Source organism: Larimichthys crocea, chromosome XVI, assembly GCF_000972845.2.
Source record: "Larimichthys crocea isolate SSNF chromosome XVI, L_crocea_2.0, whole genome shotgun sequence".
Taxonomy (NCBI): Eukaryota; Metazoa; Chordata; class Actinopteri; family Sciaenidae; genus Larimichthys; species Larimichthys crocea.
The window spans coordinates 19220870-19239203 of NC_040026.1; the positions used below are offsets into that span (position 1 = coordinate 19220870).

Genomic DNA, 18334 nt, shown 5'->3' on the forward strand with positions numbered 1-18334 from the left:
CAGTGTTTGCAAATACACATACCACTGCACACGGGCATTTGAAATTATTCAATTAGAAGAGCCATTAAACCAATTTGAACAGGTTTGCAACATGCTGATTGGATTCTTAGTATCAGAGAGCACGAACGCACACATAGTTGTTCGGGCTGTCCATAAAGCTAACGGCAGGGGCACTTTGCTCGTCTCGCTCTGCCAATCTTTCAGAGACAGTCAGCACCTGTGAGTGTGGAGAGGTGGCATCCAAAACTCCACAGTTTCCCTGATTGCACACAAGTACTGAACACACACAGAGTGAGAAAACTGGAGAAAGACAGAGAGCCTTAGGTAATGCTCAAATTCTGGATTTTATAAAATGGCAAATTCTTGTATCCAGTAAGAGAAAAAGTGATGGAGACGCAGCAAAGCCTGTCTGGAGGAGAAACTTTTCATCTAAATAAAGAGACAGATTGTAATGGAAGAGTTAAGTCAGACAAGCGCATCACAACTGACTCACCCTATCCCTCCAACATGAACACCTGATGCTACAGCTAGGGAAAATGATCACACAACGTGTAACAAATTCCAAATCTGGAGCGTTTTCAGGAGCAGGAACACACTTCAATCGTGCCTCTGCTGGCATCAGCTATAAATACACTCCTAACAAGGGCCTTTTACTCTCCGTCGAGTCCTATGGGGTCCGTTATACCCGGGCATTATGGAAGATTCCCCACCACAGTTTCCCACAACGCAGCAGCATGCAAGAAGTATAAGATCCAAGTTTTCAAGCTTCACACGCCGAATACAACCACTATGAAACAATTAGGAAATTGCTTTTTTTATTTCTCTGATTAGCTGGCTTTCTCAATACTGGCGCTGCCACACCCTCATTCACTGTCTACGTTGCTTGACCATTGCTCACACTTTCTCAAACAATCGGACTCAAACTAAAGGTAACTTCTTCATTTCACTATTTCGCAGCACCGATTGAGAGCCAGACATGGACACAAATCAAGCCAGAATAAAGCAGCAACCTCCGAGGCAAGTCACCAAAATTCTGAGCTTTATTAATGGTTGATGTCAAGGATACAACGTCAGTTCTTTGTATACTACAACAGGTCGAGTGTCATAGTTTAACCCATGAACTCTGGATCCTGGATCATTCTCAGTTTCAGTGACATTTCAGGCTGACTGTGGGGGTTTGATTGAGGTCCGATTGTCTGACTCTTTCACCGCAGTTGATTTGGTCTGAATCCAGCCCAAAGAAAAACCGATCCTTCTGCCAGTCATGGACGTTAGGAAGACCCGTAAGTAGCTAATGATCACAAACTGGTTACTTAAACAATCATCACAAACGTCAGTCAGTAACAACGCAAATATCCATCAGATATGAAATACAGTTATGTAAATGTTGTAACAAGATGTTGTCGTGCCCCTTTAAGTCCTATCTAAGCATCTTGTGTATGATTTAATCACTCTTTCTATTATTATATCCCATCATGAGGTTTCAAGGTTTACTTCATTCGCATTTGATTTGTAACTTCAATAGTTTTTCAACAGCACTTGAAGGCATCTTTTAAGCTCGAGTACAAAAGTTCCAGCATTAAGCTGCTACATGCTCGTGTCAACAAAAATGCACACACTACCTCAAGTGCTACCAAAATAAATGAAGCAATTTCTGGGATTTGCTCACATCTGCCTCAAAGGATTTTTACCCTCCAAATGTAATCAGTGTGTTATTGCTGAGCACATGGAAGGCACAATAAAACAAAATCCGGCTGCAGAAATAGATATATCGATCCGTTGCGCGACCCCCAGAAGCGAAAAAGAGAAGCATATGAGCAATGCGGGACAAGTTTTGTGAACGCACACCAAATTGGCAACACCACAAAACAAGCAGGCAGAGAGCTAAGACAAAGAGATGAAGAAGGGAAAAAAGAGTGATTGAAGTAAACTATGAAGAAGAAAGTCAAAGAGAGAGAAGCAGGCTGATGACAAAATAACATTGGGAACATAAAAATAGAGATTTAAAGTGACAGAGAGGGAGCATGTTACTATTCAAGTGATTAAAAGCACGAGAAAGCATTGGGTGTAAATATATGTTTTTGTTTTAGTCGCACATTTTTCAAAAAGTGCCACAAACAACGCCACTTTCTGTTATGGTCGTGACTTCAAGTGATTTGAATTCAAAGCAAGAGCGAGAGAAAGCGAGAGCGATTTCAATTAACGGAGAGTCACAGAGAGGAGGAGATGGAAGGAAGTTGGGTCAGCTGAGGACAATTTAGCAGCATTTCCACCGTATTCGTTCCACTTAGAAGAATTGGTGTCTCATCCTCTGAGTACGCTTTGTCAAATCCTGGAAAGCCTAGTCTCATTGAAGACCTTTAAATCATATGAACCCCTTTCAGCTGAATCCTGTTACCGTTGGAAATAAGGTGTAGGGGGAACGACTGTGGCCCTATTTGATTGGATGGTAGCCGTGGTGTGAAAACGTTCAGTACACTAAATGGAAAAAATAATGAAAGTCTTATGGAAATCAGGATTTTCTGTAGCGAGTGACAAATGTAAAATAAAGTGAAGGCACTCTATCTACTGCTGTCTAATCAAGAAACACTCGCAAAGATACGAGGAGCGACCTCGGTTTGAGTGTTGAGGGCACACAGGTGCAACACTCATACCTCCTGTTTTAAAAGGAGGGCCTGAATCACTTCACTGTACACACTCCGCTCTGACACCGAAGGCTTTGGTTTCCATCTTTCCATCGTTTCCTACCTTTGCCTTTTTTTAAAATGTAATACTGAAGAGGAAAAGCACATATATACTAGTTTGGTACTGGCTCATAGATAGACATGAAAGAAAGGGCTTATTTTCAAATCAGAAAATTGAAGTTTTGTCACTTATTTAAGTGTAAGAACAATCTTTTCCTAACATTAACAACACTGCAGATGTCTTGCATCGATATTACAGCACAACTCAACAGAAAAACACAGCTATCGAATGTAATGAGACGCTTTTGTAAGGTAATGTTTTGCAGGATTGATTGATATCATTCTGTTTGATGAGCTGGCTTCACATTGGCAGGTAATGCAGGCCATGGGTTTGAAAGAGGAAGCATTAAAACACCAATCAGCTGTTTTTTATTAACACAGAAAGCCATATTTCCAAACAAATATCCGTCCGTAAGGGACTCTCTTCCATGATACTCCTCTTTGAGGTCGATTTACAAACCAACACACGTGCATGAACTCGTATTCCCATTCACTCGCTTTGTAGCTAATGGACCAGGGGCATAGTTAAGCTTTGACAATCTATTTCCTGTCCTCCATTAAGCCCTGATGACTCATTTCCTGTTCTCTTCCTGGGCAGATCTCTGCCTGCAGGTGAATATTCAATACGGGGCACAATGGAGCGTGGTGTATATGCATGAATGTCTACGTGAAAGCGTATACATGAGCCAGTGTGTGAGGATCTTAGGGGGTGCATTCACATGTTGCCATTCATATGTGACAGAGTGAATAATGAGGCGTGCCCCCCGGTTAACATGGTGTAAGTAGGTGTTAACTATGACAGATTGTGCTGCCACTGGTGACCACGGTTGATCAGTCAGATAGCCTTCACCTCTCCGCTCCTCAATTATTTTACAGTCACATAATTGTGTGGATGGCAATAAATCTCACATCTCATTCCATGCGCTTGATTTCACCCTTAATGTCGTGGCAGCTCCAATTTCAATTTGCCTGATACTCCCTTTTTTTTTTTTCTGGAAAAACTCCAGCTAGCAATGAGCGAACTCATAGCTGTCAGCTGTCACTGCTTTCACTCAAAGACAGCCCAACAGGACACACACACACACACACACATACACTTGTGTTGTGTTGTCGAGCGTAGAGTCTAATTGGAGAGATGTGTTCCAACATTTGGAAAATTTGACATCTCCAGCCTATTTGCAGTGGTTGTTGCCCATACATCCTTTACATTTTAATGCATATTATGTGTCCTCCAGAGATGAAGTTTTCAAAGAGAAAATATAACAAGCAAACACAGGTGCAAATCTGAATCTTAATGAAAGTATGTTTGCAGGGTCATGAAATCTACCCGAAACCTCCATTTGAAATGATAGCAATGCTATCTTTGGCAGTAGTTAGTTATAGTTTTAAAGAGTTTATTTCTCATGAGACTAAATTTTAGTCCTTTTTTGGATTTGATATTACTTCAGTTGTTCACATTTTTGTGCGGACACAACGGCGCACGACATCTCTGCTGAACAAAAGTTGTAAAAATCCAAAGTCACGACAGTAACGACCTCAAAATCCTGCAAACAACTATTACTAACAACAACTATTTGAAGCAAGTAACCCACTGACCATGCCTATAGTATGTACAGCTAAAAATCTCTGAGGTTGCCTCCAAGGTTAAGCAGAAATTACTCAAATTATGTCAAGAGCTATTTTCTCAGAGCTTCTACAAAACCCACAAAAGACATTTTTAGGCCAATTTGGAAAAGGCTGACATTTATCTAATGACCACATTTATAACATTCCTGCTCGCACCTGACCAGGAATCCAACACTGCCATTACTACCTGCGATCAGCGCTCTCCATTGTCAGCGAATTCTATCCATAATAATGTCAAACCTTTAAAAATCTGCTTCTGTCAGCCCAGTGAACTAATTCTTACCCTCACATACTGCCCTAGAACAGGCGTTCAGGGCTCACAGCTGCCAGCACCGCTTAAATGTTGTCACCCGAGTTTGGCTGCAAATGTGCTGATCTAATGATCGGCAGGGCGCTGATCGGCATTCAAACAAAGCTGCTTTTTAAAGACATCAATCACTGTTTGGTACACCAATAAATGAATGAATGAATAAACCAACAAATGTCTTAATTAATTTGGTCAACACATTTTTTAAACCACCCTGAGGCAGCCTTTCATTCAGGAGAATCACAATATGTGTTAAAGAAACATGTTTTCCAAGATTATTAAGAAAAATACAGTGGATATATTGGTATTTTTCTTTTCAAGTGATCAATAATAATACAATGGCATTACTCTCTCTCTGAATATTAACAACAAACGTGCTACCAAGGACAAATCAAACACGTAAAAACCTATTTTAGAGGCAGACTGTCTGTCTTTTTACCTGCCTCATCAAGGCCATCTGCATTCTAAGAAATAGCCCTCTTCAAACAACGTCAAAATCGACAGCTTTGTTAAATATTAATGACAGCACGTAGAGTGGAGAATGGAAAAAGAGAGAGAGAGAGAGAGAGGGGAGATACTGGAAGAATAACTGATGGAGTGAAAAATAATTGGTTTTAAATGAGTCCTTTTTTTATGTAGTGGTAGTTTTCATGTTGTGGGAAGGGAGCAAGGGAGAAAACACAGAGGAGGGAAGACAGAGTGCAACAAAGAGACAGGAAGTAGTACAACAAGATAAAATAGAGAGCGAGTGGGGTGATGAAAAAGTGACACAACAAAGGAGATTGTTGTATTTTCAATTTCCTTTTCAGCCTCTGCCCAGTCAGCGTGTTCGTCTTTACAAACGCCACACTTCTCAACAACATACTGTATATCGACTGCCGAGATTATTTTTTTTGTACGTCAAAGCTGGTTTCTTATTGCAATAAAAAAAAGAAAGTGCTATCTTATAAGAAACCACTATAAAAACAAAGCCAACGTTGCCCTACTTTGACACAACACAAGCCGACGTTCAGATAACATTCGACTGATCCTCAAGCTTGATGCGCACTTGTATTGTCTTGCAGGAAAATTGTGAATGAGTCCCAGTTGGAGCAGCTCGTTACATATGCAAAGCTAATTAAAATTCTTCTTTGATCTGGGACCTAAGAAACATCTGCTAATTTTGATCATGAAAGACAAGAGTAAGGGGTCTATAGCCTTTTTTTATGGATTGGGCTGTACATAAAGTGGTGCTGCTTGGAGTTTCGCGATTTTGCGATCACATGGATTACCGCGTAATCAGCAATATGCTGCATATTTTCGCGAGGCTGCATATTTACATGTCGCACAATTATTGCAGAAATAACCAAACATGCCGCCCCTTCCCCACGACACATATGTTTTCCACCATAGATCAAATAAACGGCTCTGCCATAGATGTGTCTTCCACACCACCTGTTTGACACACACACACACACACGCAGCCATTTTCACACACCGCCATGGGAATGGAAGTCCCACCTGCCGTTATATATATCGGCAAATGACCGAGCAAAACAATATCTGGCAATTTTACATGCATGCGGCGGAAAACTATTTTGTACAGATTATATCATTGATCGTTGGAATCACTTGTGCATTGTGCATATGGGTGACTGCTAACCATTTTGATTATTTGTTTTGGTTAATTATCTCGCCTCACTCAGTACTGGGGTAAATGTGTTTTTACACTCCAGTACTAATGCTAAGATTCTTACAGAAAATAAAAAGGAAACAGCGTTTCTCAATCTGTCTGCCTTGTTTTGTTTTAAGATTATTTTTTTGGCCTTTTATGATAGGACAGCTGAAGATAGACAGGAAGCAGGGGGCAGAGACACGCAGTAAAGGGCCGTCCGATGCGGGATTCGAACCGAGGCCAGCTGAGGCGAGGACTATAGCCTCCACACCCGGGGCGGCCGCTTAACCCACTACGCTACCGACCAGCCTGGTCTGCCTTGTTTTTGTCTTATTAAGCCTGTTTAGACTTTTTGATGCGGTTTAAAAGTAAAGAAAACAACAAAAAAGGGGCGCAAAATCCTTCGCAAAAATGAGAAAATGCCGCCGCAAAATCATTTTGATCGCAAAAAAATGAGAAAATGCCGCCGCAAAATCATTTTGATCGCAAAAATCACAAAAAAAAAATCGTGAAATCCTGGTGGGACTGATTATATTATTATGACAGGTAAGTGCCGTCACAGATGGCTTGTTTGAAGAAGAAGCAATACAGCCAACATGCGGCGCAGCATATTTTCGGCTTCAAAGCGGCGCTTCGGAAACCTATGGGTGACGTCACTTATGCTCTGTGATGTCTCTGAATGCTGACATTTGATAATTATCACTGAGTATGTTGGCTAATGTCTGGCTATAAGAAAGTGCACAGCCTCTTCTTTGGGGGAACGTCAGGTTTTTTAAAAGAAAAAGTTGAAGTCACAATAACTGACATCTAAGGGACTGAAACAGTTTTCCCGTAAGGAAGGCATAAGTCTCATCAGTGGGCTCTAAAGCTTTATCTTCCCCCCCTAAAGGTTGTTCAGTGATCCAAGAAAATCCTCAACCTTGTTACGTGCATGAAATCCACACTTTAACCACCCGAGCTCCTTCCAAATGTCAGGACAGTCTCCTCTCGGATTTTAGTGCAGCGTCTGTGCCACTTTATGGATAACTTATCTTTGTTCCAAACCTTTTGCTTTCAGTAGTCGTTGTGGTTTTTATGTGGCAGTTATGCAGCCTGAGAATATTTGACCTACATTTTTCTTTTTTTTACAATACATTTATAATACAGTAGTTCTTTGCTGCCACATCCAACAAAGCAAGTCTAGACAAAAAAAAGGAAAATCTATGAACCACATCGCGGTTTACATCCTCCAAAACAGGACATATTTCACGCCAACAGTAAACCAGTCTGCAGCTCTTTTTCCTTTTGTTGCACTTCATAACCACAATGCGATCCTCTGATCTGGCGTTGTTTTTTAAACATAGCCTCTCCCATCAACTTCTATCCTCATGTGTTACCTCGCATTACATATTCAAGAGTTGTACCTCTGAAACTATTAATAATAAATGAGGCAAGCTAATTTTATTTTGGGTTTATATAACACGGCTTTCTGCATTTTAATCTTTCACTACAGTCGTTTTAGAGTTTTACAGCTCGCGTTATTATTGACAATAATGAAACAATGAAATGATAGAGGCATTGCACATTAGAACAAATGCTTAATTATTTGAAAATTATATAAAACTCAATCAATACAATTCATCTTCTGGTGCAGCTCTCTTTTTGTTGGTTTGTTGCCATAAAGTTTTGTGTTTTCTGGATTTCTGCATTGGTTTTTACTGAACATCAATAACCTCTTGTGTCAGTCTGCTTATATGAAAAAGGCTTAGCGTGGATATAACAATATCCACCTGTAAACACAGAAATGTCAGATTTTGTACAGAAATTGTACAGTGTGTACGTTGAACTATTTATTTACCTGTTGCCACTCCTTCTATATCACCACAAGCAGCGAGTTTAATAACTATACTAGGCAGTGAGGAAAGTCCAGCATGTTGCAGAGCTGGCTAGACTTATACAATCTTTCCCAGAAGTAGCTGAGAAAAAGTTAATAAATCCGCGAGTGTGAAACTATTTTAAGCCTCCAGTGATCTAGTTTTAACTTTTCTGGAACAAAATTTTGTTGCTGGGAAATATTTAGCCAACCAGACTGCTCAGTGTTGAAGGGAGAGTGAGTGAAAGAAAGACAGGGAGAGAGAGAGAGCGATGCAGGAATCAGTTTGATGCCAAGAGCTGCACGTTGACCCTGATTAAATGTCTCCCCTAACTCACTGGGACCACAGATAAGACCAATACACTCTGGGCGTTGTGTATGTGTGTGTGTGTGTGTGTGTGTCTATGTTCAGGAGCCAGGACAGGAGATAAGGTGTGTCTACACATGTGCATGTACAAGAAGTGTGTGTGTGTGTGTGTGTGTGTGTGTGTCCCAACACCAATTCTCCTGTGTAAACATGCTGACCTGGCACAACACCAGTAGACACTTTGAAGTTGGCAATAGTCACTGTAATCTCCTTCCTTCTCCCTGTCATACACACACACACACATATATACATGCATGCCCACACACACACTGAGCCAGAGGCGAGACTTAACACTGGCAACCTTCTGTGGCTTAGCGTGTGGCCACTAACACACACACACACTCCTGCATATACACACACACACACACAAATACTCATCTGTTGTCACAGACAGTAGCATCCTGTCTCCCACACAGAGAGATAAAACAATAAATTCTCTTTCTCACACAAGCGCACGAAAGCACTGACTCTCACATAATCTCCTTTTCCTTTTTTTTCTTTTTTGTTTATGCCACCTATAATGGAAATTTCTGCTGACAGTTACGTGTCCGTGTTTTTGCTAAAAGCGCCTCCCACTCTGGATTGTGTCAGACTACAGCCCCAGAACATCTCCGGGCCTTGATTCCTGGTGCAGTCACTCCAAATGCACCAAATTCTGTGATTGTCACACTTGCACATATACGTTTTATGCAAGTCTAAACCACAACATAGCGTTAAAAGTAAGATATAATGTATCTGATTGACAGGTGATGTTTGTGCTTTTGTATGTCACACTTGTGATATTTGTGTGGTGTGTTTACAGCAGCATGGGATCCACATTAGAGGGCGGAAGTTGATGCACACTTTAAAAGCATGGCTTAAAAGGAAGTACTTCTTCCTCTTCTTTAAAGGGCAGGCTCAACAAAAATTAGAAATTACATATATTGTCAATTACACAAAGAAATGGTCCTGTTGTTATTAAAAGAGATGCTGCTTGTAACTTTTTTGGCCACTTAGAAGTAAAATTATGCAACAATAATAAGAAAATAGAAGACAAAGAAGAGGAAAAAAATTGAATATTTTACAAATCCTGGCCTTTTAAAGCTGATGACTAAGCTGTTAGCACACTATTTCCTGTTTAAAGTTCCAGCAGACACGGCAACATAAGTACCAGCATTGTGCTTTTCTAATCTTTTGTCTCTTTAGCTGTGAAATGCTTCACTGTGTTCAAAAGCTAATCAGTCACTGTGTCCACTGCGATCCATCAAAAAGAGTTGCCTGCTGTGAGCCTGACATTATTAGCGACACCTTTTATATTACATGCAGCCGTTTGACTGATAGTTCATTAAAAATAATTGAAAAAAAAAAAATTGCTAAAATGGGGGAACCAGGGAACGTCTGGTTGTGAGATGACATTGTTAACCACTTCACCACCGTGTGTGCTGCCTGGGCAAATACAGTGAAGCCTAAATTATCAGCATCACATCAAGGTGAACATAACCAGGTAATATTAATATATATACTGTATATATACAGTATAGGTATCGTCTACTACTTAGTAAGATGTTGGGTGGGGTAGGTGCGGACCCAAACCACTGTAATGAGGTTCATTGGACACTAAGTTTGTAGGTGTTTAACTGTCTTAATTCTTGCATGTGGGACCGTTGTTTTAATGTTACTATTTACTTGAATATCAAAGTTAACTTATTCTTGTATTCCTGCCTCTGTTGTGAAAAAACCCAACACATTTTTTACCTCCAATAAACAGCTGTGCCGGACGGTTTTCCAGAACGTCGGCATAAAACGAGGCAGCCTTAGGTGGCTGCTACATGGGCAAAAGCCTGCAACCTCATTGCTCACTGGTTATGTCCCAGATTTCCAAGAGACTGCCATCGCACCAACTGTTGTTGGCCATGTATCATTAACTCAACATGTCAAATTATGAGTAAGCATTCACAGCAGAGATGGTGAGACGACGAACATAGCGCCGTGTTATAATATGTCTAAGGCTCATCGACTAATTCTTTCTTATGTGGGTCCAGGACTGAAGGGGTTTAGGAGCCCCTGATCAGATAGAAATCTACTTAGGGTATTAAACTGGGGCAGGGGGTTCTCAGAACTTTTACCACACGGGATTAAAATGGAGATTTAATCTCACGCTGGGACTCAATCGGGCTAGTCTCCTTTGCACAAACAACCTAAAACTAATTTTCGATCCAGTTTTAGAGACTCGGGAAATGGAAGTCTGGGGTGGGGTGAGTTATAAATTGGAAAGTTAGAGTGCTGTTGAGCTCATTTTATTTTGAGAGTCAGTCTAAATTGCTTTTTCTTTTTTTTTTTTTTACTTTCTTTATTTGTCACCTGTTCACTTTCTTCATTATTTGTTCATTTTTTGCCTGATAGTATTATATAAAATGCATATTCACTGTGTGTGATTCAATAAAAAATTTGCGATGCTCTTCACAAGTAATAAACCAAATAAAAAGTTGGTCACAAAGAAAATAAGTTTGGCGGCTCTTGCTAATTTGCCTCTTTGTGTTCGCCTGCCTTGAGTTGCCAGATATGCAGATTTCAGGCAGTGTTTTGGACAGCAGGCAGATAATCTCGTTAGGAACAATTAACTCGGTTGTATTGTTGAATGTAAACTCAATCCCTCACACACAAGCGTTCAAAACAGCAGCTGGCACCGCGACCGACAAACTCTGACAAAATGTCAATGAGGATCAACACTCCTGCACTGACGTCGGAACACAACAGCCAAAGTCATTCAAACCTTCACCCGGTATGTAAAGTGATGGAAAACCTGAGAAAAAACAAATAAACTCTTCAGTATCACAGATGGTGCAAGTCACCTCTGAACTAATGAAACAAACAGAATTATGCCCGAGAGGCTGGCATCCAATATATTAATTTATGTTAAGTAAATTGTGACTTGTTGATAGCTGGAATCAGCCAATAAAGATTCTTTTTACTGTTGAATATCAGTTGTTTTATACATGATATATTTAGATTTAACCATGCAATAACTGATTTTCTTGGCCACTTGGCCGCAACTGTAAGAAGTTGTGAACGCAACACTGACAACACCTTTAATATGGGGAACCTGTTAATTGTTAGTAGCTTATTTACACATCCAGCAACATTATAGTCCACTATTCACTCTCCTTTAGCTTCTTCTTTGGTCTCTACCAGGTCCCGAGGGAAATATCCAGCTCTTTAGCTGCTAAATGCTCCACTATGTTCACCAGCTAGTCTCCAACTGTGTCTGTCAGCAGGTAGTGTACTTTGGGTTTTTAGAGCATTTGCACTGAAAATACCTACTGTGGCTGAAAACAGTGCCATGAGAGTGAAAGAAAACAGTAAAATGAAGCTAAACAATGAGCCAAGGAAAGTAAATATATGAGTAAATACTGAAGAAAGTTTTTATTATTATTAATGTTGGGAAATGTTGGGAGTCATGTTTAATATTCAACTTTTCGCTTTAATTAGCACAAAACTAAGGTTGATGGGAATGTCAATAGTTTTCTGCATTTGGTCATGAACCAAAATATTGTACAAGATATTATTTTGGCTTTATTTGCCTCTATTAAACAGGAGCAGCCAGAGTGGGGATAGGGCACACCGACAAATTGAAGTTGTAACCCGATGAAAGGTTACTGGAACATCAAAACTATTACAATTCATCCCGAGTGGGACATTAAAGTCTGAACTGAATTCCCTAGAAAATGCATCTTATGGTTGTCAAAACAGGGAAATATCAACTTGTTGGTGACGCTAAGGGAATTCATCCTATAGGTACTATAAATGTCCGTACAAATAGTGAGTGAAAGTCTCATAGAGGAAAAAAAACAATGAATGATGAGTCAGAGAGAAAGAAAAAGCAAGATTTGCCTTTTACATTTACATAGTCTTAACTTCAAGAATCTCAAGCAGTAACAATAACACATGAAATAGGCCACCATGGTATTTCAGACTCATCTCACTTCTTCCATTATCTACAACAGGCAGCACTAATATAATGACACACACAAAATACGAGAATGTAATCAGACAGGGTATTCAGGAAATGCACAGAGGAAAAATAGTATTTTTGCAATGCATTTACAAAAACCATAAGAAGAAGATCAGATAGCAAATGTGCTTTTACTTTTACAGAAGAACTCAGCCATACTGCCTCTGTTATTTGTCAGGAATAAGAATACTTAGCCTTGCTCACATGAGTGAGGCTAATTCAATATGACATCTTTCTAATAGGTAGTGTGGCCACTGGGTGGAAGGGACCAAATACAGAGAGAGTACAGATATTACAGGTGGAGGGAGGGGAGAAAGTAAATGCAAATCAAGCTACAACGTGGGCTTTAAATCTTTAAATCGAGAACTGTTGGTACAATAAAAATAGGGACGTGAAAGTAAAGACTCTCTGAACTGAACCTTCAATATTCTCTTGTGTTGCTGGCTGGAATAAAACAAGACCACCACAAAACAATCTGTGATAATAAGCGTGAAAATAGACCATTACAGCAACACCAAAATCAATATCTGGTATGTTAGAATCATGTTGCAGAGACAGCAATTATCTTTACAGCATGTATTCACGTAATAATGAGCACCAAGGTTGAGGGGAATTGTAAACAACAAAAAGAATATAATGTGGAAAACTAGGATCACAGTCATATTTAACAACAATAAATATCAAAGTTTAGATCTGAACCTGACTCTGTATTCAGAGATAAACATGCTTCAAACACTTTCTTGACCACATAAGCATTGCTGAACTCCCTTTCACATCTAAGTTTGACAGTTCAAAAGTTATATCCATGTAACACAGGGGTAGGTCATGCAAGGTCAAACTATTTGTACAATAAAGTTATTTTTTCCAAATCATTGGAGATTTTGAGCTCTCCTTAAATCGAAAACTATGGTTGTGGTGTTAACTTCAGACAACTGCTAGAGGGTGGAAAAAGTATTTTTGTGTGTGTGGTCAGTCACAGTTATTCCACTATTGTCAAGTCTGGCAGCCCCAGGTGATTGCAATGAAATCTGAGTAAATCCCAAGCAGCCATGCTAAGCTCTGTGGAAACCTATAGTCTAGTTAGTGAGCTCTGCCTATGACCTTTTCTGGCTCAGTCAGAAAAACAACAATACTCCAGCCTGACAACTGAAACTACACAGGCTATACTTATAAATGAATACTGTAGCATTAGTTTAGCATTACTTCAACACAGAATACTCAATTATCTTATTTCAACAATGAAAACATCTGAATTTAGCTTCATATGTAGCTGTTTTTTAACTGACTCGCATTCTTGAGAGTCCTTATTTCTTTTCTAGTGCATCTTATCTGTGAAATATAGTTTCTATTTTGACATTTGAATACATTTTTAACAGCCTGGTCTCCCTGTTGCACTCATGTTGTTATTACACTGCATCCCAGGGATTTACAATGTTGATTTGTTCTGCTTTAGAGCAAACAGCCATAAAACAACAAGTGTACACAAGTTGATTAAAGGTTTAGTCAGTGGTGTTAGATTACCGCACTGTAAGAGAAGGATAATAAATGAGCGGGGTGTTGAAAGAAATTAGCTGGATATTGAGTCAAGAAAGAAAAATGTAGTTAGTACAGGAATAATTTTAAGACGTGATGAGAAATACTACATTTTGGCCATATAATTTTAAGACGTGATGAGAAATACTACATTTTGGCCATTTTATATGATTTTATCCGGTGCAAAGATAAAAAGTAACACATGAAAATGTAAAATTTGTTAAAGCATAGTTTTTTTTCAAGATCAGAAAGAAGCAAAATAAAAAAGGAGCTTTTTTTAAAATGCAGGTTTTCGAAATTCACATTTCTTCTGCACTAATGAGTAACTAACTAAATAATTAATCATTGTTTTACTACAGTGAAACACCACTACGCAGACAACCTCCCATTTAAAAAGGGCAGAGACTTAGCAGCAGTTATTTAAAACCTGCTGCTTCTGTCTTCCAGCGTGACTAACAGGATTTGACACGGTGACGAGTGGACGGGTCCCAGGTTCACAAACCACATTCTGTTTGTCTGACCCCAGTCTGCACATAAACACACACACGCACACACACACACACACACACACACACACACACATACACGTACGTACAGGAGACCACACACACACACACAAGTAGGTAGATGAGTATGCACACTTGGACACTCTTATTTCAGCATAACACACACACATCATGTGTTTGTCACTGCTGGTTATTTGGCACTAAATAGCTCTATCTGCACAATCCACTTTCACACATGACTGAGCAAAGCTCCACATTATATAAAGGGTTCAAAATGTCGACACCCAGAGCTGGATGAAGTTCATAATAAAGGCGAGCTATTGTAAGAGATGAAAACAAAACAGAGATATACTTTAGTGCACCTCCACCTCCTGTCACCTTTGACTTTCTCCCCTCACTATCTGCTCTGCATGGAGGAGGCGACAGCTTGCAGTAATTTAAAGTAATCGGATGACTCTCTCTCTCTCTCTCTCTCTCTCTGTCCCTCTCCTCTTTATAATCCGAGACAGGCAGGCTGCTTGTGAGGTAACCTGCTTTTGACGGGACCACTGCTGCACGACCCTCAGAGGCAGGCAGACAGGCAGACAGACCATATACTTGTTGAAGACACACTCCTACTACCATTTCAGATAAGGAGGTGGGAGATCAATTACAGGGGAGTGTGTGAACAGTAACCCGCTGCTCAAAACTGCAGACTTAATTCACATGTATAATGAGTTTAAAACCCGAGAGGCAGCGACCACCAGTTAACCCAGTTTATCCACATTAATATGGCAGCGACCACCAGTTAACCCAGTTTATCCACATTAATATCACATGCATATATGTGCTGAAAAAGCTGCAGGTTGCATTAAATATTGACTTCGGTTCGTGTTTGAATCGTCATGATAACTGATAAGCAAGAGCAGAGGGGGGTAGAAAGCAGCGTGTTGCATATAAATGTGCTGAGTTGTCGACGTCTATGAACTAAAGCGGCGTCAATAATCCTGCTCAGCCAGTTCAGCACCGCGGACAGCGAATTTAACAGGAGAGGAGGAGGAGGAAGAAAAAGAAGAAGGAGAAAAAGAAGAAGGAGGCTTCATCTCTTCTCAAACTGGGGTCGATACACTGACACACAGGAGTTTCTCAAAGCCTGTGTCAGCCTTATATCGGTCTCTTTTTTTGGGTTCTATTTTAGTACCAGTATTAAAATTTCTGCATGCAAACTTCTTCATTTCTTCCATAAAAACAACATAAACCCGCCACAAAATGCAAAACCCATGCATCCCCGTGATAGTGCAGAAATAACAAGCAGGACAATATGAAAGAAATGCAATAAACCGATGCCTTTAGGGTCAGTAAACTCACCACCACACTATGCACACTATGCACCATGGAGAGCTTGTCTCATTAAACACTACAGGATCAATATTATTTACTTACCGTGTTGTCCTCGTTGAAGCCATATGTTTAACATACAAATCTACTTTTCCACACACTGTTGCCGTCTCTGGGCTGTCGACAGACACAGCCCGAAGACAAAATCCAGGAAATAACATCCACAAAACTCATCCACCCGCCCGGCTAAACACCGACCACACTTTTTTTTTGGTGTGTTGGAGGAGGAAAATGCCGAAGTCCGTGCCTTTAAAGCAAGAAAAAACAAAAAAAATTCAAGTCACACACACACTAACACACTTCCACACACACACACATAAAAAGAAATGACTGTTGTGGCCTCTGTGCGGTGAAAAATAGCCTCCTCTCTCCTCTCCTAGTCCCCTTTTTAGTTTAAGTCTCCAGTGTGGGACTTACAAGGTAAGTGCGAGCTCTGTGGGAGAGAGGCAGGGTAACACTATATCTCCTCTAGTATTCCCCTTTGCTTTCTCAACCAGTGAGAGAGAGGGAGAGAGAGAGAGAGAGAGAGGCAGGGAGGGAGGGGGGAGGTAGAGAGACTATAGCGGCATTAGATGGAGAGAGAGAGAGGGAGGTGGGGAGAGGCGATGCGGAGTCAGAGAGGGAGGTTTTGTCGTAAGGTAGCCGTGCATTTACCGCAGGACCAGCAGGCAGCAGCAGCACTGATCATCGGTGCACCGCCTGTAATCTAATTATGTGCACGGCAAAAGGCGCATGGATTACCGGGGAGGTTGCTCCACTCTGTTCCCGCTCTGCTCTGCTCTTTGCGCCCCACATGGCGGAGAGGGAAGCATCGGGAGGGCACTGTCAGGGGCTGTTTTATTATTAAATTTGAACTCGTCAGTATTCATTCACACTCTCAGTGAGAGAGAGAAATAAAGTTCTCACACATGTTCACTCAAATTAAACAGCACTTTTTTTTCTTGGTTTTCTTTGGGCTAAAAAAAAAAAGAAGAAGAAGAAGAAGCAAAACTGATCTGATTATCTCAGTGTGTGTTTTTTTCTTCTTTGGACACAGTACAATCATATGGATTTCATGCTTCTTTGGAGCTGTAAAGCAGCACTATTTACTTGGGATTAACTGTTCTTGTATGCTTCTTCCATCTCTGAAGTTATTGTAAGGTACATTTCCAATACTTTATATATATCCTCTTCTGCAACTGTGGCACTTCTACTACATTAAAACAGTAATCCTGTGAGACAAGAGTCCATTTACATGAGGGTAACATCCACTGATGAAGGTTTGGAGATCATTTATGCAAAGAGCAACATTGTGAAAAAATGGTATTTTTGCTATTTAGGGCCCCCCAGTTTCAGGGTGCAATACCACTGTTGTAAATATTGTTATGGTTTTGCTACATATCATCAAAAATGAGCAAGTCAGCCACTTTGTTAACAACCAAACATCAAGCAAGTGCAACAACACAAGACATAGCAGCCAGCTAGTATTACTTACTAGTCCAGTTTGGAGTCTCTCGCCAACAACTAAAGGTCAGTCCAAGATTTACTCTTGTCCAGCCGTTTCTCGATTGGTCACTCACTCCTTTTCTCTTTCTTAGCTTCCTCTGTCATTGTCACCTTTGGTCTTGTCAGCTCTGTTATGTCTATATAGGCTGCTGAGCCCAATTCAGCTCCTGTTCTGGCATGACACTGGTTTTGCTCCCTGTCACCATTCATCCATCCCAAAACCTCCTCTTCCTGGTGGCCCAAAACGCCCATGGTACAACCACTAACACTTCCCTGGCGCCCTGAGCTCACTGGTCTGAGCTAACAGCAGCTACAGTTGGCAGCAGTTCACTTCACTGTCCATCAGGAAACTCTGTAAATCACAGAGAGTTTAGGCGGAGCAGCTGGAAGACATCAGAGGGAGAACCAGAAAACATTTTCTCCATATAATATGATCCAGTTTCACCAAAGTCATTGAAATAGTTGGTGGTGTGTGACTTAGTGCCGTAACGTGTTATGTAATTTTACATAGTGCAGAGACTGAGTTCTGGCATGCAGAGTGGGAATGTAGTAATCTAGATGTTTCTAATAGAAAATGGAAGCACATACAACGCAGCAGGACCAGTGATGTTGTCGTTCTTTAGTCATCTTCCTTGACTAAAACCTGGTGCATACGTTACCCACAATCCAACATGGCAGCTGACAGTCTGGTCAGAGATTCAGGTGTTTTATGTTAGCGGTGGCGAATGCAGCAGCATTCAGCTCCCAGCCTCAAGCAGAGAGACGAGGCGTGGGCTGCAGAGCATCCTCCCACACCACACCCCCAGACATTTAAAATGTTCAACCTTGTAGTCTTCAGACCCGACGCCGACTCATGTGACATGACTTGAGGCACTGTATCAGACTTCTTGTG

General features: G+C 40.6%; 1 protein-coding gene across 3 annotated transcripts in view; it reads right to left on the bottom strand.

The window, feature by feature from the left end:
* LOC104932610 (protocadherin-15) overlaps positions 1-16431 on the bottom strand; it is a 163715-nt gene extending 147284 nt beyond the window's left edge. For all 3 annotated transcript variants that reach the window (XM_027289595.1, XM_027289594.1, XM_019271968.2), the window contains exon 1: positions 16003-16431. The gene's annotated coding sequence lies outside the window, so the exon portion shown is untranslated. The remainder of the gene's footprint in view (positions 1-16002) is intronic.
* Between the last annotated feature and the right edge of the window lie 1903 nt (positions 16432-18334).